Source organism: Drosophila willistoni, unplaced genomic scaffold (assembly GCF_018902025.1).
Source record: "Drosophila willistoni isolate 14030-0811.24 unplaced genomic scaffold, UCI_dwil_1.1 Seg212, whole genome shotgun sequence".
Classification (NCBI taxonomy): Eukaryota; Metazoa; Arthropoda; class Insecta; order Diptera; family Drosophilidae; genus Drosophila; species Drosophila willistoni.
Genome location: NW_025814181.1, coordinates 167,489 through 191,700, shown reverse-complemented (window position 1 = coordinate 191,700; position 24,212 = coordinate 167,489).

Here is a 24,212-nt window from a genome sequence, read left to right as displayed (position 1 = left end):
TCCGCACGCAAATCTTCGCAAAAGCGTGGCGCTAGAACGTTCTTTATAATGTTTCCACACTTTGTCCGTAAGATCAGCTATCTCCGGTTTGGCACAAAACTTGCGAACGCACAACTGTGACAAATGGTCAACCTGGGAAGTAGCAGTGTGATCTGCAACAAAAAGGCACAACGCAACCTCCTTCTCAATGGTTTTGGGTACTGGGTCCACCTCGAAGAAAATTTTGTTTCTCTGCCCAAAACTCTTACCATTGGAAACATGTTTTGTTGTTGTTGCATGTTTTTGCAAATGACACAGTTTGGCCTTTATCGTGCACTTGCAATAAAAACAGAACACTTCAGTGAGATCTGTGGTTACTTTTCTCACCCAGTCTTTGAATTCTGACTTTGTAAGCCATGCGTCTCGGCATTTTTGATTATATATTTCTTTCAGCATAACGATGCTTTGCTGACGCTTGCAAAATGATATTAGCTTTTTGAGTGATCGCTATCGATAAAGATATCGAGGCAATACACTTTGCCAAATGGTGTTGGAAAATTTCTCTCAAAAAAAGTATCGCAACCAACAAATATGCATCCAACTCCAATATTTTTGCCTATTATTTTAGCTAAATGTAACTTTTGAAAATAGCTAAATTTGTAGATAATAGCTGTTTTAAAATTTTTGTATCGATCGGCCCTAAAAAGTGGCGAAATCTAGCTACAAAATAGCTGATTCGGCAACACTGGTGGTCTCGTCGGAAGCCGAAGTGCTTGTTGAGAGGAAAGGTTGTGTGCGGACGGATTTTTTTTTTGAAAACATTAACCCTTACGTGGACTAAAAAAAAATTAAACATTGCAAATTTTGCCGCAAAGCTGTGACTCGAGTGAAATTAATTCACGTGCCGAAGTGTGCTATTAAGAGAAAATTGTGGGAGCAGAGCCTGGAGTGAAAACTCCCAAATTTGTGCACCTGCAAAAAGTCAGACATTTAAAAGGAGGCGACTTAACGCAGATGCCGTACCTAGTAAAGTGATGGAACCTGAACCAGAAAAGATAAAAGAAGGCTATGCCAGTGGGAGTACACAAACAGAGTATGTTTGAATAGTAAAACAAAATCATTTATGTAAACAATAACGTGGCTGTGCGTTAGGTCCTGTTCATTGTTTATTGAAAATAGGAGCTTAAGCGAAAAAATTCGTACTTTGGAAATGCGTCGCTTAGAGCAGCAGCTGAGGGAGTCTCAACAGTTGGCGGAGTCTCTACGCAAAATCTTCACGGAAACGCAGATACGGATACTGAAGAATGATGGACAAAGAGCGACGTTCAATTCCGACGACATTTATACGGCTATTTGTCTCCACACCGCAGGCCCTCGAGCGTATAACCATCTGTACAAAAAAGGATTTCCTAGCCGTAGCACTTTGTACAGATGGTTATCAGATGTGGACATAAAAATAGGATGTTTGGATGTGTCATAGACCTAATGGACAGTGATGGAGTTGATGACGCCGACAAGCTTTGTGTACTCGCTTTCGACGAGATGAAGGTCGCTGCTGCCTTCGAGTATGACAGCTCTGCTGATATTGTTTAAGAGCCAAGCGACTATGTCCAACTGGCTATTGTTCGTGGTCTAAAAAAATCGTGGAAGCAGCCAGATTTTTTCGGTTTTAATACCCGAATGGACCCGGATACTCTTAGCAATATATTAAGGAAACTGCATAGGAAAGGAGATTTAGTAGTTGCTATTGTATCAGATTTAGGTTCCTGAAACCAAAAGTTATGGACAGAGCTCGGTATATCAGAATGTAAGTTTCGTATATGCCTTAAAAAAATCAGATAATCCTTTAAATTTCATTTTTTAGCAAAAACCTGGTTGAGCCATCCTGCAGATGACCACTTAAAGATTTTCGTTTTTCCGGATACGCCACATTTAATTAAGTTAGTCCGTAACCACTATGTGGATTCCGGATTAACAATAAATGGAAAAAAAATTAACAAAAAAAAAACAATTCAGGAGGCACTTCATCTTTGTAACAAGTGCGATCTGTCTATCCTCTTTAAAATTAATGAAAATCACATTAATGTTCGATCGCTCGCAAGACAGAAGGTTAAATTGGCTACCCAACTGTTTTCGAATACCATCGCAAGCTCCATCAGACGCTGCTATTCATTGGGGTATGACATTGAAAATGCCACCGAAACTGCGGACTTCTTCAAATTGATGAATGATTAGTCCGACATTTTTAATTCTAAATGGTCCACATCCAATTGCATTGAGTCCTCGCAACCTTATGGCCAGCAGTTGGATATACAGAATGACATTTTGAATAAAATGTCGGAAATTATGCCAACACGAATTCTGGATAAACCCAAAAGGCTCCCATTTCAAAAAGGGATCATTGTGAATAATGCTTCCCTTGATTGTATAAATATTTGCAAGAAAACTTCAGTATGAAATACATATTAACAAGCCGTCTCAACCAAGACATTGTAGAGCATTTTTTTGGCAGCATGCGATCGAGAGGTGGACAATTCGACCACCCGACTCCACTGCAGTTTAAGTATAGGTTGAGAAAATATATAATAGGTATGACAAATTTAAAAGAATAAGTTAACAAAAATGTAATTTCATGATTTATAATTGTTTAATGTTTAGCTATATCTTTCAGGAAAGTTTCAGTTGAGAATGTAGGTAGTTATGTGCTGTCTATTGTGTTTTGTCTTTTATTTGTTTCTTTTCACTTTATTATTTAATTATTATCCTTATGCTTATTCAGCCAGGAATACAGAAATGTTAAGAAATGCGGGAAATACCGAAGAGGAAAACTCTGAAAGCTGCCTTAATTTAGACTTAAGTTCTAAAAAAAAAGGAAAATAAGACTAAAGATGATGCGATGGAATATATCGCGGGCTATGTCATTAAAAAATTGAGAATCAGTGATAAAGTTAAAGAAAATTTGACATTAACATACGTCGACGAGGTGTCTCACGGCGGACTTATTAAACGGTCCGAAAAAATTCAAGAGAAGCTGAAAGAGCTAGAATGTATTTTTTCGCAGTATACAAATAACCAGAGGGCCGGGGCTAACTTCGACCGCGTCAAAGTTTGTATACCCTTGCAACATTTTTGGTAACTCTTTCCTTACCTATAGCCATCAAAGTGGAAAAACGTTTAAGCTTAAAAGGCTAATGTTTCCGAAAGAACGGCCTACAATCTTAGCTAGATAGGAAATAACGAAGATATTGATCAAAGTCACTGTTTTCCACCGATCGTTCCTATGGGAGCTATATGATATAGTTACCCGATCCTTATGAAATTTGGCACAGTCATTAACAGATTAATTAAACTAACAAATGTTTAATTTGAAAGCAATCGCGTCAAAAGTAACGAAGTTATTGACAAAAGTCACTGTTTTCGAAAAATCGTTCCTATGGGAGCTATATAATATAGTTACCCGATCTTGATCAAATTTGGCATAGTCGTTTATATGTATAATTAACTCACCAATATTAAATCAAATTCACGACAATAGCTTAGAAAATAACGAAGTTATTAAGAAAAGTCACTGTTCGTGACTTTGTCATTTGTATGGAAGCTATATGATATAGTGATCCGATCTGGCTGAATCCGAGATATACAACGCCTGCAGTATATACAAACATATACCTACATGCAAAATTTCAGCTCTGTAGCTCTTACGGTCTAGGAGGAGTTTGCGTTGATCCAGACGGACGGACGGACGGACATGGCTATTTCAACTCGTCTCGTCGTGCTGATCAAGAATATATATAAGTACTTTATATGTTCGGAGATGCTTCCTTCTATGCGTTGCACACTTTTGACAAAAATTAAGTTAAGAAAATAATTGGATTTCCCATCAAGGGTGCTGCCAATTGTTTGGCCCGATTGATTGGCCAACATTTCCACTGTTATTGCGACCCATGTTACGTTCATTTTCACGGTACATCATATTTCCCTGGAATCCCTCATTGCCAAAGCTGCCTCCGTCTTGGTTAACCATAACTATATCTTGCCAAGAATTCATATTGACTGATCGTCCACCGCGAGGACCTCCAAAATTTTCCTCCAAATTCTGCAAGTTGAAATTCGGATTTGGATTTCCATAGTTTGATTGAGATAAGGACTGCGATGGATTGCCGTAGTTGCCGCCATTACTCCAGTTATTGGGGAAGCGTTCCGCGCGGAGATATGTCGTTTTTTTAACGGCGGAGATATGACGTTTTGAAACGACATAACTCCGCGCAGATCACCGGCGATGATATAATAATAAACCCCAATAATAATTTCTCCTCGCCGAGATATGTCGTTTTTCTAAAGGCGGAGATATGACGTTTTAAACGGCGGAGATATGACGTTTTGAAACGACATATCTCCGCCGTTAAAAATGCGACATATCTCCGCCAGAAAAATGTACTGGACGGAGATATCTCCGCGCGGAAAAATTATTATTGGGGTTTATTGTGCTTTACATGCTTACACACATTTCAAAACGTCATATCTCCGCCGTTAGAAAAAAGAAATATCTCCGCGCGGAGAATATATTATTGGGGTTTTATATCATCGCCGGTGATCTTATTATGTCGTTTCAGTTGTCTTCTAATTATGCGTTCCCGAAAATGCTCAAGATGCTGTTTTTTCCAGCTCCCTTATTATTCAAGTTGCCCATGTTGTTGTTGTTAAATGCCGACTTAAAGCCGCGTCCCGCCACAATTTTTTATCGGATTATTAGCGTTGCTTGGTTGGCATTGCCATCTGGCAAAAAAAGAGAGAGATGAAACGATCAATAGACTAGAGTCGTTTGTATGGCAATTTGGAATTGGAACAGGAAATGAAATTGTGTACATACAAATATTTGGGAAATTTCCGTTATTAATATTTTTAAAATATGTTACTGTTGTGTTGTTTTTATTGGGGATAAGGACGAACTGCACAATTAGATCCTAGAAAAACTGATTGGAATACGGATGAACCGAAACCGTCTTCTATCAAAAGACTAGAGTCGTTTGTAAGGCAATGTGGAATTGTTGGAAATTTAATTATTATTATTGTCGTAGCTTATTTGTATCGTAGTAAGAGGCCTCGATCAATATCGATACATCTAGTATTTTAAGTTTCGATTATTTCAATGTATTCTCAATTTAACAAGATACGGCCACACTCGAAAAAAGACCACGCCGACAATAAGAACATTGTAAAACATACTATTAAGAAAATCCAAATAAAGTTAATAAGCGTCTCAAAATATAATAAACATAGTGGTCCTTCGAGCCGGATAGCTTAAATAGCAATCAGCGATAGAAATACAGTCCTAAATCAAAAACAAAAACATCTAATCAAAAATGTGACAGTGGAGCAAACAGCAGCTTGGCCGCATTGATTCGTGGAAATCGCAAACACTACGAGATGTACATTTTGCAATCTACCTGAAATTTGTTACGGAAACATTGATAAAACGACAGCTTCGTACGTTTAAAGGTTTAAATTATAACAATGCTGAAAAGGCAGAACATGAGCAGGCAATCTCAAAGGAACTTGGCGCAAACGCTTTATTGCGCGTCTGTGAGTTTCTTGACATCGGCGTTGGTGAGGAAGAGACAAAAAATGATTTGGCGGCAAAAATTGTTGACGCCATATCATTTGTCAGCACCGAAGACTCTGATGGGTCAAATGCAACAATTCTGGAGCAGCGACTAGTTATACTGGAACAAATTGAAAATGTGGATACAGCATACGTAGGCGTCAAGCGTAAAATGTGCGAAAAGGAGACGAAGCTTATAAACAACAAGCGGATACTGTCAGAGGCAGATAACAACCCCACTGCAAACTCAGAGATACACTTAACTAGTATGCACAATGAAATACTTATAGTTTAAAGGGAACTAGAACTTCTTCAAGCGGAAGAAGAAGCACTGGTAAGTAAGAAAAATGTTCTGAAAACCAAGGTCGCAATAACAGATTGTTCTTCCCGCATGTCCGAACGATTTGAAACATCTGTGCGAAATGAGCGAACTTCAATGTGGGTTCGTTCGCAATCTGAAGAGTGTCAGAATAATTTAGATGAAACCAATAATCCGAGCATGGCAACAAGAGCCATGAACCAGATGGTGGCGCGGCAGAGCTTAAACAGTAAACACCTGGAGTTTGATGGTTCATCAGCGTTAAATTGGACACACTTTATCCAAGAGTTCAATGCTACGAGCAAACATTGCGGATTCTCCAAAGAGGAAGATGTTCAACGATTATCAAAAGCTCTAAAGGGAATGGCTAAGGAAAAGGTTTTTTTGCTACTAATCTCTGCAAAAGATCCAGATAAAATCATATCGATCTTAGATAAAGCGTACGGTGGAGCCGAAAATATTGCACTCGAGTTGATGTCAGGAGCGTTCCAAGTAAAGCCAGTCAATAATATCGACAATTTCGAAGAATTCAATAACACTGTTCAAAACATAAGCTGTGCTTTGGAATACACTAATAACCGGTTAATCGACACACAACGATTACTAGCTATGATGATCGGAAAACTGTCCGAAAACTATCTACGAGAATGACATTTTGTACATTTGACAAGCTAGCTGAGTGGGCACAAAGACAAGCAGATCTAATCCAAGATGTCTCATTTTTCAAAAAGGTTACATCAATTAACCAGCAGTCGTCATTCGCAGAGCAATATAAAGTAACCCAATCCCAACAACAGGAAATAGAGGCGGTAAACCAACCAAAGCCAAAACCAAAAGCAATTTGCTTTATTTGCAGCGAGGAAAAACACCCTCTAAGCAAGTAACGTATTCTTAAAAGCAGATATTAAAAAGAGATGGGATTTAGCTAATCGTAACAAAGCGTGTTACAGCTGTCTAAAATTCTATAAAAGCCAATGCAGCGAAAGACAAGCCTGCAAAATTGACAATTGTGAAAAGTTTCACAACCCATTACTGCACAAGAGACCCGTACAAGTAAATCTAGCAGCCACCACAAACGTCACAGGATGCGTATCTGATTCACCAAAATCTGCGCTTACTCAAAATGGTACCAATCACAGTACACGGCGAAAAAGGCTCGAATGACGGTAGTACCTCCACAATCATGGAAATAAGCTTGGCAAGAGAAGTTGGCATAAGGGGTGACGCAAAACCATTTTGTTTTACTTGGAAAGGTGGTGTCTACAGATATGAGGCAGATACGGAATCGGCAACCATTAATATCAGTGGAAAAAACGGTCCGAAACATCAGCTAAATGGAGTTTGGTTAGTCAACCATCTAAAAATACCAGCACATCAACTTGACTATAAGAAGATAACAGAGTTTGTACCAAAAAAAATGGTAGACTACACGAAGTTGCAGGATAGGCAACCCATGGTATTGATAGGACAACGCCATGCTAAATTAATTACCGCACGAGCCGTTATAGATGGCAATGAGCATCGGCCAATGTATCTAAAACCAAATTAGGCTGGGTAGTACATGGACCAGCACAAACCAATCTACAAGCATCACATTTTACTACTTGTTCTACAACAAATGATTAAGCAACAAATAAAGATCGACAAAACACGGTCTGTGGATGAGCGGTTAGCAATAGCAAAGGCCAGGAGAGAGATTGGATTGCCATGGAAATCGGATGACATAAGCAAGTCAATGGCTTTTCAACGACTCAAATGTCTTGAGCGAAGAATACCGCAGAAGCATATAAGAACGAAATAACAAAACTTTTGGACAAAGGTTACGCCGTCCAATTAACAGACATTAACGTTCTCAACTCTCCAAAACTGTGGTTTTTACCACATTTTGCTGTTATCAACCCAAATAAGCCCGGCAAGGTTCGACTTGTGTTCGACGCTGCGGCTACTTGCAACGATACGTCCCTCAATAGCAACGTGCTTACTGGCCCAGACTGGTCAACGTCTATAATAGGAATTTTGATACGATTTCGGCTACTTGCGGTAGCAGTCGTAGCAGACATTCGCGAAATGTTCAATCAGGTGAGCATTACAGAATGTGATACTGCAGCACAATGTTTTATGGAGAGATCTTGACCAAAAATGAGAGCCATCAATATTTCAAATAAAAGCAATGTTGTTTGGACCTACTTGCTCACCATTTCTGGCTCAATTTGTTAAAAATTACAATGCTAGCAAATTTAAAGATTAACAACCCGACGCAGTAAAAGCTATATTGGAAAATCATTGCGTAGATGATTATCTCGATTCCAAACTCCACTAAGGTAATGCATAAAATTACAGATGATCTGCTTTCTGGCAAAGTTACACCAACAATGAGGAATGTATTGTCAGTAGTTAATTCGCTATATGACCCATTGGGACTCATGACACCAGTCACAATTAAAGGACGAATCCTTATGCGAGATGTATGGAATAGGCTGGGATGACCAAATCAAGGGAGATCTAATAAACAAATGGCGAAATTAGATAAAGGCATTAATATCAATTGAGGGCACCAAAATTCCAAGGTGTTATAGCTCTAATCTGAACAATGCCGACCGCGTTGAAATGCACATATTTAATGACGCAAGTGCAAAAGCATATTCTTCAGTTGCCTATATCAGATGCAGCTATGTTAAGGAGGATAAATGTCATTTTGATGTGTCACTAATTGCATCTAAGGCAAGGGTTTCTCCAATCAAACATATAACCATTCCGAAACTGGAAACGATGGCAGCCGTACTGGGATGCCGTTTGGCTGAAATGATAAGCCACGAATTACAAATCAATATAGATCAACGTTACTTTTGGACTGATTCACGTACGGTTCTTACCTGGATAAACAGCGATAAACGTATGGACGTTTTTGTCGCAATTCGAATAGGTGAGATTTGTGAAAAATCGGTAAGATCAGAGTGGCGCTGGCTATCAACAAATGAAAACATCGCTGACGTCATAACTTCATTGGTGGTAGACGGGACCCGAATTTTTTTCAAAGACCCGAATCCACATGGGATCTTCAAAAACCCATTATAGAAGAATACGACCAAACAGGGGTCGTAATGGTACTTCAAGAGATGGAACATCCAATGAATATACTCATACAAAGAATTTCCGGATATAATAAATTGATTCGCAGTACTGCCTGGATTGGGAGATACATAAATAACTTAACGAAACGGTTAAAAGGTAATCGAAAATTGAATGATTTAAGTGTCGGCGAAATTGAATGGGCGGAAACTGTCTGGTGGAAGGTTGTACAGCAACAACTATTTCAGAACGATCTAATCAGCCTAAAAACCGGAAAGCCTTCTTCAAAATTGAGGTTGTCAAAATATTGTGTACACCTGGATGACAATGGCATAATGCGAGTGGATAGCAGAATAGAACGTGCAAAAGAGGTATCGACATATACCAAAAGCCCAGTTGTTCTCGATGGCAAACATACATATCTTTACTCGGATGATGATCAATAAAATTCATGTCGACGCACAACATGTCGGAACATAGGTAGTAGTACATCAGTTCAGGAAGGCATACTGGATGCCAAAATTAAATAGGATCATCAGAACGACGATCAATGCTTGTATTTGGTGTAAACGCAAAAAGGCAAAACCACAAACACCAAAAATGGGATTTCTGCCCGAAGAAAGGTTTTTTCACCCACAAAAAACCATTTACAGCAACAGGCGTCGATTACTTCGGTCCATTTTACACCACAGCAGAAAGAGGAACTCGAGCCTCAAAACACCTCCGCAAGCGGTACGGAGTAATATTCACATGCCTGACTACCAGAGCAATCAACGTGGAGATAGCCCACTCCCTAGACACCGATTCCTGCATAATGGCAGTTCGTGGAATGATGGCTCGACGTGGACCTATACAAATCACCTGGTCAGATAATGGTCACAAATTTTCGCGGAGCAGCACGAGAGTTGCAAGAAGCCCTAGAGGACCTGGATGAGTGTGCCGTGAAAGAGTATATGGCAAGTATTAAAATAATTTGGAATTTCATTCCAGCAAATGCACCAAATTTCGGAGGCTGCTGGGAGCGACTAGTAGGCTGTTTTAGACGGGCAATTGAAGCAGTTTTAACAGTAAACGCAAATCCCAGCGATGAAACGTTGCAAACAATGTTTATGGAGGCAGAATATCTGGTCAACAGCAGACCATATATACTGGAATCTGATGACCCCGACGACGAACTTGGTCTGTGTCCAAACGATATTTGTATCCCGGAAAGCTGCATACTCCATGGCCCAGGCAACTTTACTTCCAATACGATGGAGAAACGAGCTTGGAGAATCTCGCAGTACCAGAAAGACTCTTTCTGGAAACGTTTCATTAAACAATATCTTCCCACACTTATACATCGGGAGAAATGGCATAAAGATGTGCCAAACTTGGAGGTCGACGACATAGTTGTTATGAAAGACAACACCCCGCGTGGCGAATGGCCGCTCGGTCGAGTTATGAAAGTTTTTCCAGGTGAAGATGGAGTTGTACGCATAGTCGAATTGAAGACGGCTAAAAACACGTATCGTCGCCCGGTCAACCGTCTATGCACAATAGGAGTCAAGCGCTACGATGAGAAGGATCGTGCTCAAAAAGGGATTCCGCACTAGGGGCCGCTATGTCGTAGCTTATTTGTATCGTAGTAAGAGGCCTCGATCAATATCGATACATCTAGTATTTTAAGTTTCGATTATTTCAATGTATTCTCAGTTTAACAAGATACGGCCACACTCGAAAAAAGACCACGCCGACAATAAGAACATTGTAAAACATACTATTAAGAAAAAATCCAAATAAAGTTTATAAGCGTCTCAAAATATAATTAATAATTATTTTGAAAATATGTTACTAAATCGCCACTGGTCTCAATAGGAGACAACTCTTAACTTTGCTTATTAAATGAAATGAGCAAGGGATTTTAGTATTTGAAATTAATTTTAGGGGAGGGTATAGTTATATCGTGCAAAATCGGTAATTTTTTAAGAATTTTTATTGGCGATACGTATAGTCTCAGTTCAATTTGTTTGCTCGTGTGATAAAAAAAATTGATAAAATATGTGTGAAAGTTTTCATAAAATATTGAAAATTGAGTGAGATATAGACAGTCTCCGGCGGGACCTCAAAAATGAAGTGGTTTGCGGTGAACACCGTAACTCGTCACAGAATCATCGGAAATGAAAAATCAAATTGCATTAGGTAAAGGACAAAATTCCCTAGTTAACGCTGTCGAGTTTTTATTTTTGTATTTTTTTTTTCGATTTTTAAAGGCACCTGAAAGTAAAAAACCCCGACTTTCGCCCAAAAAACCAAATTATTTTTTTGTAAAAATAATAATTTTACAAAGATAACCAAGAAAACTCGCCAGCGTTACCTGAAGAATTTAGTGAAGAAGTAATGTGCAAAACGATTCGTCCAGTATATTTTACATGATCGTGTTCACCAACTTTGAAAATGGCAACTTTTCAGGAGAGCGTTTTATACACTCAAAAATCTAATATAAATTTTTTCTATAGGATATGAGAGAAGTCAAATAGTGTCAGTATCAATACATATGTATGTATCGGCGAGTTGAGGATTTCAGGGATTCCTGAATCGTTGATTCCATTATTGGCTTCCATTTTTATCACTAGGTTTGTGCAGCGTGTCTCGACGTGCTTTCAGGTTGAATTCCAGAAGGAAAAGAGACTGAATTCTTTCAACCGCACACCGAGCCACACACGATGACAGCCTATACTGTCATCGCACATATCTAGTGTTAAACAGTTCTACTTCAAACATGATATTCATTACTTAACACTGATCAATTCGCCTTAACAGTAGGCACACAATTCAAATTATTAGAAATGCCTAATTCAATCTCCGACACGGTCATCCTGACAAATTACACGTCCTCGTGTAGCAGGAATATAAACCACTTTTACAAACATCATTTTCACATCTTTGTTTTAACTAACTGAACCAAAAACATTATGTTTTATGCAATTTGACAAATTCAGTTTAATAGTCTTATTTCATATTTTTCTACTTGCCTATTTCAACATTCGTTTGTTCATATTTCTTTTACAATTCATTAAACATTACAATGTTTTCAATATTTTCTTATTTTATAACCTCCACATTTTCATTCTTATCAAACAACATTTTCTCTTTTAGTTTTACAAACATTGTCCTTTCTTTATGTTCTCATTTACGTTTCAAGAATCCACGGCAATGTACCACCACGTAGCATCGACAACAACACTCTTTCCCCTAGTGCCTCATTCACTAGTCCATACGGTCTGTTTCACCCGTCTCTTTATTACAGTCCTTTTCAACTGTTTCCATACGGTCTGTTTCACCCGTTTCACCACAGTCTCTTACAACTGTGCCATTACGGTCTGTTTTACCCGTTTCATCAGATGAACCATACTCATCTCCGTCGATATCCAGCTCGCTTGGTACCTGCACCTCTGGCATTCTCCGTAAACTATCATGTGGGTACTTATACTGTCTTTCACTTGACATGGACTTCAACATATATCTATCGCCTTCTAATATTTCCATGACCATAAAAGGTCCACGAAACTTAGGGTCCAACTTAGTCTGTTGTCGCTCACTATTTTTGATCACAACATAATCTCCCTTACTGAATCTGACTACTTTTGCCTTGTCGTCATCAAATCTAAGTTTGTCATAGCTTGCTGCATTGTACATATTTCTTTTAGCCTGAGATCTTTGTTCATTTAAGTCTATCGCTGTCTCATCATCATCAATGGGAACTAATCCTAATGGTCGGGCACTCTTACGGACTAATAATTCTAACGGACTCGACTTTGTAACTCGATTAGCTGTACAGTTTAATGCTAATTGAACGTCCCCTATAGCATCTTGCCATGAACGCTCACTGGATTCAACGATAGTTAATAGATTTTTTAAAGTGCTCATCACTCTTTCGACCTGTCCATTTGCCCGGCTAGCACCTGTCGCTATCAGGTGAAGCTGAATTATCTAAGAAGTACAGAATTCGACAAATTTCAATCCCGTGAAACTTCTGCCTTGATCAGCCACTAATCAAGCAGGTACTCCAAAAAGCTCAATCGATGACTTTAATGCGTCAATACAACTAACTGCGTCAAGCTTATAAGTGTGGTACAAATAAACATATTTTGTAAAACCATCGATTTGAACAATGACATACTCTTTACGATCGTTCTTCCCACTTAGTTTTCCAGTGATATCTATATGCAACGTGTGCCAAGGTATGCTAATCTTCGGAATCGAGTGCAGTTCCACTTGGACTTTTCCGGACGCTGATTTTGTCACCATACAAGTGATGCAATTCTCTACAAACTTTCGAACGTACTTTGCCATTCCCGTCAACCAGCAATGCTCGTACACTTTATCTAGGGTCTTTTCCCAACCTAAGTGTAAGATCGATTCATGTACTTGGTTTATTACAGACCATCAAAAGGTTCTAGGAATGACTGGCAAACAACGAGTCCTACAATTTCTTTGAATTTTTCTTTAAAGCACATTAGCTCTCATCTCATAAGTTGCAGCTAAATCTTTAGAAAGTTCACCCTCACTCAACAAGTTAATTGTTTGCAAAATATCCTGATCACGTTGTTGTTCGGCTTGAATCCAATTTTCAGAAATTTCCATCAACTGTACATGTTTTTCTCTAACTTCATTTTGATTCTCTTTTTTCTTATCAGGCAAAGGATTCCTTGACAGAAAATCTACATGGGCCATACGTTTGCCTTCGCGATATTGAATATCAAAATCGAATGCTTCAAGGAATGCCCACCAGCGATACACTCTAGGTGATAGCTCAATTTTTGTTCTAGAAGCCTTTAACGAATTACAATCAGTAAAAATGACAAACCTATTACCATGTAGATAATGTCTAAAGTGTTTTACTGCATTAACTACCGCGAGTGTTTCTAACTCATAAGACGTGTATTTCGATTCACACACACTAGTAGTTTTACTGAAATATTCAACCACATACGGTTTATTTTCAATTCGATGCAAAAGTATGGCTCCATAGCCAATGGCACTTGCATCTGTATGCAGTTCTATGGGGTATTTAGGATCGAATATTACCAAGACTGGTTTGCTTGTAAGGATATCAATAATATGTTTGCGAACCTTCTCATGTTCATTCGTCCAATCAAAATTAATTTTAATAGATGTAAGAGAGTAAAGAGGTTTCAATAGGGAGAATCCTGGTACAAAATGGCGAAAATACGAAGCCAATCCTATAAATTGCCTCAATGTTGTAATTGACCTGGGTGGTGGCAATGCGCTTAATGCTTCAATTTTACGCAAATTTGGACGAATCTCACCCGCCTGTACTTCGTATCCTAGATACTGAACAGAATCCCTCAAAAATGAGCATTTTTCTACATTAAACGAAAAGCCTGCCTTAGTCAAAATATTCAAGACGATATCTAATCTTTCAATAGCTTCTTCCTTAGTTGACGCCACGATCATTATATCATCCATATAGACGATAACGTACGAAAATGCCAAATCGCCCACTGCTTTCATCACTGCTCTTTGAAAAACCGACGGTGCGTTCTTTAGACCAAACGGCATCGCTAAAAACTCAAATTGTCCGTCGGGAGTGACGAATGCAGTGTACTCAATGGAGTTCTCGTGTAATGGGACCTGATACCCGCAAGCCATGTCCAAGCAAGTAAAGTATCTTGCTCCACGCAATCTAGCTATCTGATCTGAAATTAATGGTAGAGGAAACTTATCTGCAATGGTATTTCTATTTAATTCCCTATAATCGACACACAGTCTTACAGATCCGTTTTTCGTTTTTTATTAAAAGTGCTGGACTAGCATAAGGTGAACTGCTCGGCCTTATTACATTATAATCTATTAGCTCTTGAACTTTTGACCGGAGTAATTCTCTTTCACTGGGTCTGTCTCAGTGGGTTCTACTAATCGAATTGACATTACACCAGTAGTTACGCGAGTTAAAGGAGTTCCGCGAATGAATGATTTTGAATGCTTTCTTAATAATCTTAACAATTGATTTTTATCTTCTCCCTGTGCTTCAGTTGCTAAATTATTAAAATAATTTTCGTAACTTTTTACAGAACAAACGTTAACTGTTTTGTCTTTAATTATTTCCACACCTTCTGTTGATACTATAGCAGAGTATCCTTGTGCTAAAATTTCGCGGCCAATTACAATATTATTTTTCATATTATTATCTTGGACTACATGAAATACTACTTCGATACAATTTCCATTTATCATTACATTACTTGTGATTTGAATTGACGAAACTACACTAACATTACCAATTTCACTTAATGATATTAAGTTATTTGTTCTTTTCCCAGACAGTTTGTGTGCTATGCTCTCTTTGACTAACGAGCATTCTGCGCCTGAATCAAATGTAATCGGAAAATTCTCACCTCGGTGCAACATAATTGCTTTTGGTTCATCAATGACACTTAGGTTAACCCTTTTATGCACACGTGATCCTGCGTCACCATCCGAACTCTTGGGGCATTGAGTAGAGATGTGTCCCGGCTCGTGACATCGATAGCATGTCACGACTTTAGCACGCACTGACGAAGCTCGCTGATCTTCTCCAGATGTAGAAGGTTTCTGCACTCTGCATTCCGACTTCCTGTGTCGAAGCTTCCCACATGAGTAACATCAAACGAAAAGACTTTTAACTCGGACTGTAAGTCTCGTCTGCTGCGAATAGTCCCTGTGTACGCAAATCGTTGTAGTCTGCGGTCATAGTTTGCTAAATGACCAAGAACAACCGATGCAGCAATTTGCTCATGATCCATGCTACGCCATTTTGTTAAAAGTGACGTCATTAGCCGACTCGCACACACGGCAAGACACTCGCCAGAATTTGGGCGACTGTTCAGCAAATTCAAAATAGTTGCGGCCGGTGTCTCTGAGTTTTCGTATCTTTGCTCGAAAAGCTGTCCAAATTGTTCCCATGTGATGCCTGGGTAGCAAATCTGCGATAACCACTGCGAAGAGCTTCCTTCCAATGACTTCGTCAAGGCCAAAATTAACGCACTACCTTGCAATGGTTTTTCTTTTAGAACGATGTCCACCGTGGCACACCATTGCGTGGCGTTGGCTCCAGCAGCGTCGGAGTTAAATTTCGGTAGAACAATTTCACCATCTTGTCGAGACTCACTAGGCGATGCACGAAAAGTTTTTGCTAGCTCCCAGAAGTTTCGATTTTGTTGTTCTAATAAAATGCGAAACTGCTCCTCATTTATTGTTGGTCTTGAGTTAGATCCCACTTCTTATATCGGCGAGTTGAGGATTTCAGGGATTCCTGAATCGTTGATTCCATTATTGGCTTCCATTTTTATCACTAGGTTTGTGCAGCGAGTCTCGACGTGCTTTCAGGTTGAATTCCAGAGAGAAAAGAGACTGAATTCTCTCAACCGCACACCGAGCCACACTCGATGACAGCCTATACTGATCGATTCGCCTTAACAGTAGGCACACAATTCAAATTATTTGAAATGCCTAATTCATGTATATGATACGTATATATAAAATATGTAGAGGTTCGAATCCTAGCGGAAAGTTGTTTTTTTTTTATACCATACACCCTTAGGGTGAAATGGTATATTAAAGACGCCAAAATGTATGTAACAGGCAGAAGAAAGCATCTCCGACCCCACAAAGTATATATATTCTTGATCAGGATCAACAACCGAGTCGATCTTTGGCCACGCCCCCTCACGCCCCCAGAATTTACATAAAACTGTTTTTCTAAAAAAGTATAACAGATAGAGACATCAAATTTGGATTATATACTCGTTTAGTTAGCGCGCAGCAAAATAGTTGTTCCACCTTTTTGCCACGCCCCCTTCCGACCACGCAATTCACATAAAACTGATTTTCTTAAAAACTATGAAAGCTACCGATATTAAATTTGGTGTGTAAGCTAGCCTAATAGACGCGCAGACACTGACTGTTTAAAAATTTTGCCACGCCCATTTCCGCCCCGCAAATTAAACAAAGCTGATTTTCTCGAAAACTAACAAAGCTAAAGTCACCAAATTTAGTATGTATACTGGCTTAGTATGCGCGCAGAATATATATATTTTAATATGTTAACACGCCCACTTCCGCCTCCATAATTTAGAAAAAACCGATTGGCTCTTGCAATTTTTTGACAATCGTGATCAAATTTGGCAGACTTATAAATCTTATCTATTTCTATCAAACTACCAAATTTGTTTAGACTAGAAACATGCAAAATATACGTACGTAACGTATTTTGCTACGCGATCCATAAGGGCAGAATTGGCCGTTGGCTAGTGGCGGCGCTAGAGTGCTCGTGTGTTTGTAGAGTGAGCGAGATAGCATATGGTATGAGGGCATGTTTAAACAATTTAATAGACATACATTTGGTTTTCGAAATTTTAAATATTTGTTTCACCTGGTGAAGTGAAAGTAAATATTTGTACCCAAGTCGGCGAGACGACTTACTTACTTCATTTTTGTAATAGTGCGAATGAATTTGTTTTGTTAATAATTTAAATAAACAACGAAAACACACTACCAGTATGATACAATGGTGCAAATCTTATTTGTTTATTTTTTTTTTTTTTTTTTTTTTTTTTGCCTGTTACGCGCAAGTTTAAGCAGATAACTGCCCACCTCCCACCGTATAACGCACTGCACGAATCGCGTGGACAAAATACACAATAGAAAAGACAGACAGACACATAATACTATAGCTACCTATTAACTAAATGGGATAGGATAGATGTTTTAAGCATATTAATAGAAAACTCTGAGCCGATTACAGGGGATAGAAGATTGTAATCAGAGCAGAGGACCCTAAAAGGTTCATGCATAGCATAGTTAGAAGAACAACGACTAAGGGATAAAGGTATCAAAGGATGTCTACTCCGTCTACATGGTACCGACAGATTCACCTGAGCTAATAACTCAGGCGAGTCGATATCACCAATTAGGAGCTTGTGCATAAAAATGACACCAAGCATAATTCTACGGTTAGTTAGAGACGGAAGGTTAATCAAGAGAAGTCTACTAGAATACGAAGGCAAATTGACATTGTGATCCCAACTTAAGCCACGAAGAGCAAATAGCAAGAACTGCTTTTGAACGGATTTAAGTCTAGTCTGGTGCGACTCATATTGAGGTGACCAAATGCAAGATCCATACTCTAAGATAGGACGGACAAGCGAAGTAAAAAGAACTTTAGTTGTATAGGGACTTCAAATTCTTTTGACCATCTTTTAATGAAACCCAGGACACTCATGGCCTTTGCGACCGTGGTGGAAATATGGGTGTTAAAATTTAACTTATTTAGACGTTCTAAAGGGCTATTGTTTAGAAAATAAGTGACCAGTTGAGGAGAGTTACGAAAAAAAGTCATTACCTTACATTTGGTAGTGTTAAGATTTAGTAGATTAAACTGGCACCAGGATTGAAAGTTTTTAAGATCAGCTTGTAGCCGACTAAATGAATCTGTATCTTTATAAGTAAGACAAAGCTTGACATCGTCAGCATACATAAGCACACGCGAATGAACAATGACTGATGGAAGATCGTTAATAAATAGTGTGAAGAGCAGAGGGCCAAGATGACTACCTTGAGGTACACCAGAAGTCACAGGAATGGAAACGGAAAAAGAAGACTTAAAAAGTACCTTCTGTTTTCTATTTGTTAAATATTCTCGAACCCAAGAAAGGAAAAGGCGTGGAAACCCAATGTCGCTCAGCTTAGAAAGTAATAGGGTATGATTAACGGAATCAAAGGCTTTGCTGAAGTCAGTGTATATGACATCAGTTTGTTTACCATTTTTGAACCCCTTGATAATTATTGATGTAAATTCTAAAAGGTTAGTGGTTGTAGATCTACGTTTCACAAATCCATGTTGGGATGGCGAAATAATAGAGCTGCAAAAATGTTGCAATTGAGAAGTTATAATTTTCTCAAAAGCTTTCGGAATAGCGGATAATTTTGAGATACCTCTATAGTTAGAGGCTTCGGACTTTTTGCCATTTTTATGCAGAGGAATAATATACGATTCCTTCCAAATAGATGGAAAAGAGGAAGATTCAACAGACAATAGAAACAATTTTAAAATGGGTTTACATAATGCGTTTGCACAGAACCTGAGTACACATCCAGGAATACCGTCTGGCCCCGGAGAATAAACAGGTTTAACTAATTTAAGTTCGCTAAGAATAGAACTTTCATCAATCACTGGATTGAAAATGCAATTAGCCTTTTTTAAATGATAAGGATACGGACTTGATCGATATTCCGTTGAGGAATAAGTTGTTTTGAAAAAAACTCACAAACATATCGGCAATTGCCTGAGCAGTACTCGCTTTCTTATTTTTAAAGGACAAAAAAGATGGGTGCAGAGGTCTTACGCTTAGAATTAACAAAATTATAAAATTGTTTAGGGTCAGAAGAAAACTGAAGCTTACACCGCTGAAGATAATTCTTATAGCATTGTGTATTAAGCATCATGAATTTTGAACGAGCGACTGTATACAGAGCATAATCTGATAAACGACGTGTTTTTTGGAACTTCTTATAATATCGTGTCTTCACATTTTTCAAATTGGATAGCTCGCGAGAGAACCAGGGAGGTTTGTTAAGCCGCTCCAGCCTACCAAGAGGCACACAAATATCAAAGAGTGAATTCAGAGTATCATAGAAAAAACGAACAGCCGAGTTCATATCACTACAATTGTACAGATAAGACCAATCGGTAGTAGCAATGTTTTCATTAAGGCTGGCAAAGTCAGTCTTACGAAAGCACCTAGTTAGTGGTAACTCATTTGAACCAAGTAATGGTGAAAGCAAGGGCAAATCAATTTTTAAATTTAATGTAGGATGAAATTTGTCTTCTGGAAGAACAAATGGTTCGATCCTAGAAACCTCACAATAAGAAGAATCCAATACAAAAATAAGATCTAACGATTTTCCATTAGAATTTAAGACAGGATTGACTTGGGATAAAGATAAGCCTAGAAGGCCATCAATAAAGTCATGTGACAAAGGGGGCAGCAACGTGGTAGATTCATCTGTTAGTGACCATGCTAAAGCGGGTAAATTAAAATCACCTACAACTATGAGCATGTCTTGACTCGAAACTAAAGAGGAGACAAACTGAATTGCCTCTAAATGATTTAAATATACCACCATGTCTGACAATGGTGGAATATAGGAACAAGTAATGAAAGCATTAAAAGATTTAAAATTTACTTTAACACCGACAAACTCAATCTCCTGGGTACTAGAAAATTGAATCATTTCAGATGATAAAGCAGCATCAACAGCTATCAGAACGCCACCACCTATGCGAGAAATCCGGTCACGTCTGAAAATAGAAAAGTTTGTGGAAAAAACCGATGCATCAGCAATATCAGGTTTTAGCCACGTCTCTGTGAAAGCTAGAATGTTATGCTCAAAAGAAAGACTATCTACATAGAGATTAGGAAGTTTAGATTTCAGTGCTCTAACGTTCTGGTAACCCAGGTTAAGGGACGAAGCTAGTTTTTTGACACACCAGCAGATGCTGATGTGGCAGGAATAGTATTAGTTGTTGTTGTAGGCAAGCGAATTGGTTGCCGATTTTTCTTTTTTACAGTATATTCCTTAACTATTATATGTTTAGGCCAAAAATCATCTCGACATATAGTGTCGAAGATATTGGCAGAAACACTAATTTTAAAGGACGAAATGTCCCGAGAATAAGAAAATTTAAACTTCTCCACCGCAATATTCGAGACGTTAACTTTCTTCCGAATATAGGCTATTACATCATCAGATGTGACAACAGGGTCTAGCCTAGAAACAAATATATGTTTCTTTGGTGGTATGCCAATGAGAGGCCGCGGTCCCGAAGCGTCAGCCGCAGCAGTAACGTTGGACAAGTCACCCACTGCAGCAGTCAACTTGTTTACGGGGCCCTCAATACTTTTAGAACTATCGGCAATTTCCATTGGAATGGGTAATTGCCCAGACACATCGGACACTACAATAGGCATCGTTTTTAAGAGATCATTCACAACCGGGCTCTTAAACGATATCAATTGCTGTAAATTAGGAATGGACGGTGCATGAGACTGGTCGGGGACGATAAGAGACGCTGGCGGATCTACAGATACAGAAACACCCCAAGGACTGGTCCTTTTACGTTTCGGAGACTCATTCATAAGCGATAAACTTCTGAACTGAGTCTCCACCGCAGTAAACTCCGCTTGGAGTTTATTAAAACCTGCCCTTAAAGTGTCAAAACTATCTCTAGTCCGCCTCATGAAAGAGCGCATCTCATTCTCGACCTCCCGGCAAGCATCACATCCATATTTTAAGCCACCACCTTTAGCAATAGACTCCTTGATTCTGCCTGTGTAACCTGCACACTTAACGTGAACCGCATTGTCACACAACCAACAAAGAATATAATCATGGGAGTCAACCGCATTAGTGGCAACTATGCAATTATTTTTTGAACCATTTTATCAAAAAGTTTAATTTAATTATAAAAGGAAATACAAAAAAATAAAAAATAAAAATTCTAAAGGTAAAAAATCTGTGTATAAGAATATACTGACCAGTCCTGACACAAGGGTTAATGTGCAGAGTAAGCCTTCACAACTAAAGAATAAAAAGAAATGAAAACACAAAAACAAAAACACGTATCACTGAGTCGCGGGTAGGTAAAAGACGAGAGCGCAAATCAATCAAGAATAGGAAAGAGCGGGAGAGCGCGTCAAATTGAACACATGCAACAACAATTTGTACGCAAGAGCGCGAAAGTTAGTTAAAACGGTAAAGACACAAAAGCAAAAGAGATAAACAAAACAACAACACCGCTAATGCAAGTATTGTTGTAAGTTTTGATTTTATTTAAATTTAAACAAAAACGACAGCAAGAACTCGCGAAATGAAAATAAAATTCGGATGTTGTAATTATTATTAATTAAACCGATAATTTAAGAGTTATGTAAAAGTATTTAATCGCGAGAAAAAATAAAAGTTGATAAGCGCAAAAAAAACACGTCCGTCCTCTGCAACGAGTGAAAGTATATTATTTAGTTTACACCAAACACATAGTGGAAACTTGATCGGAAAGCAGGAAGATGATCTAGAATCATACCGCCCAATTTTTATACCCTTGCAAAAAGGGTATATTAATTTTGGTCAGAAGTGTGCAACGCATAGAAGGAAGCATTTCCAACCATATAAAGTATATATAATTAAATATCCAATTTTCCCAATAAGGAAAAAAAAGATATGTTTTGTGAGTTAAAAGCAACGTACTTTATTATTTGAATGAAAACTTAGAACTGGTTACAAAAATGTCTTATGGTTATATTTATAAGCTAAATTTGGGAGCCCTTTGGTGGCGTGATTGATATTTCGATGATTTGATTGGTCCGATTTTAATTGCTGAGTTAGCGTTCTCACGCTTTTGGTTGTTAGGGGGACAATTATTATTTCAAGTGTTTAATTGTTTATGTTAATTTTATGGATTAGCGTTCATACGCTTTGGTTTTGAGGGAGACAATTGTTTATAAAAACGGATGTTTACTTTAACGTTATGAATTTTAGGGGGCGAAATATTTATATGTTATTGGGTATTGGAGTTGGATATATGACTCCCCCATCCTAAAGAAAATAGCCTGTCCTCAGGCGGATACATTGGGATATAGCGAGGGGTTTTTCTCAGCTATAAATATTGGAGTATCAATTTTGTTTAAAATTTGGGACTTAATTTTTTCAACAATTGGGGTTTCGATTATGTCTGTGGGACCACGATTGTTATTTGATCGAAAATGCTTAATTATTAATTTTTGTGGCATTTCCTTAAACTTATAGATTAAGTATGTAATCAAACTTATTACAGTAAGTATAAAAGTGGTTAATGTAATAGTTTGAAATGCAGTATAATATTTCGTATGTTCGTTAATTATATCTTTTGTTTGGATAAAGGAAATAGGTTCTAGCCTGGTGATATTGTTTGTTACATAAATGCTTTGGCTATAGTCAAGCAATGAATTTATTATTGATATTTCGTTTAGTTGTAAGGCACAATCGTAAATTTTTATTATGTTATTGCCTTCTATTATTAATTCGTTGTTTACGCAATTTTGATTAAGTTTAGTTTTTGGTAGATTCCATGTTACAATTATGTTTGGTTCAATGTAATTAGTTTGAAAATTCTTATATGTCTTAGTGTATTTACAAGTGGTTGGGATTTGATTTAAAATGCCTATTATACATTCGTTAGTTTCTATTTGTTTTGTGTTTTTATTGAACAAAGTGTTGTTATTAAAATAGTATTTATCGTATGAATTTTCTGTCAAAATATTTTTATTCTCGTCTGGATAAGGAAGTATCTCAAAGATAGGGGTTTTTATTATTTTTTGAGGAATGTTTGAAATGATAAATATCTCGTTTGAACTTGGTTTAAGCCAGGTGGAAGTTTTTGTTTTCAATAGTTTTTCCGAATTAACATGACTTAAGTGATTATGTTTTAGAAGTTTTGGGTTGAAATAATGTATGAATAATTTTCAAAATTAAAATATTATATAATGTATATAAATGTATACAAAAAATACACACAACACAACAGACAAGACGACACAAGTTCCGAACACAAACACAGTCCAAACCTTATCATTATTCATTAGCTCGTAGATTTGTCTATACGCTGATTGTCGGTGAGAACTTTTTGAAAACCAATTATAGGTCTCATAAATCAAATACTCGAGATCTTCTGGCATAAACTGCTTGCACGTATAGTTGACTGCGAACTGCACTGAGTGGCAAACGCATTTCATGAGTAGTAGACCAGGTGAATGTTTTTTGAGCTTCACGTGTACGCTCTTGTGGGAGCCAACCATCACACTGGCATTGTCGGTTCCTATGCCTATTAAATTTTTTGCATCTAGTTTCCATTTATTCAAGCAAAGTGAAGCAAAGCTTCACTTATGCAAATGGTCGATTTCTACTATGCTTAAAAACGTGGACACCACCAAACTACGACTTATCGAATAATAATTAATAACTACACATATATAACCACATTAAATAAAATTAACATTAAAATTAAAACAGTTATAGAAATGAAAATTTACTCACCAAGTAATTTTGTAATCGCGATGTCAGTTGATTCATCAACTATCAAACTTAACTTAGCATCGCCAATATCCGCGCGCAAAGCTTCGCAAAAGCGTGGCGCTAGAACGATCTTTATAATGTTTCCACACT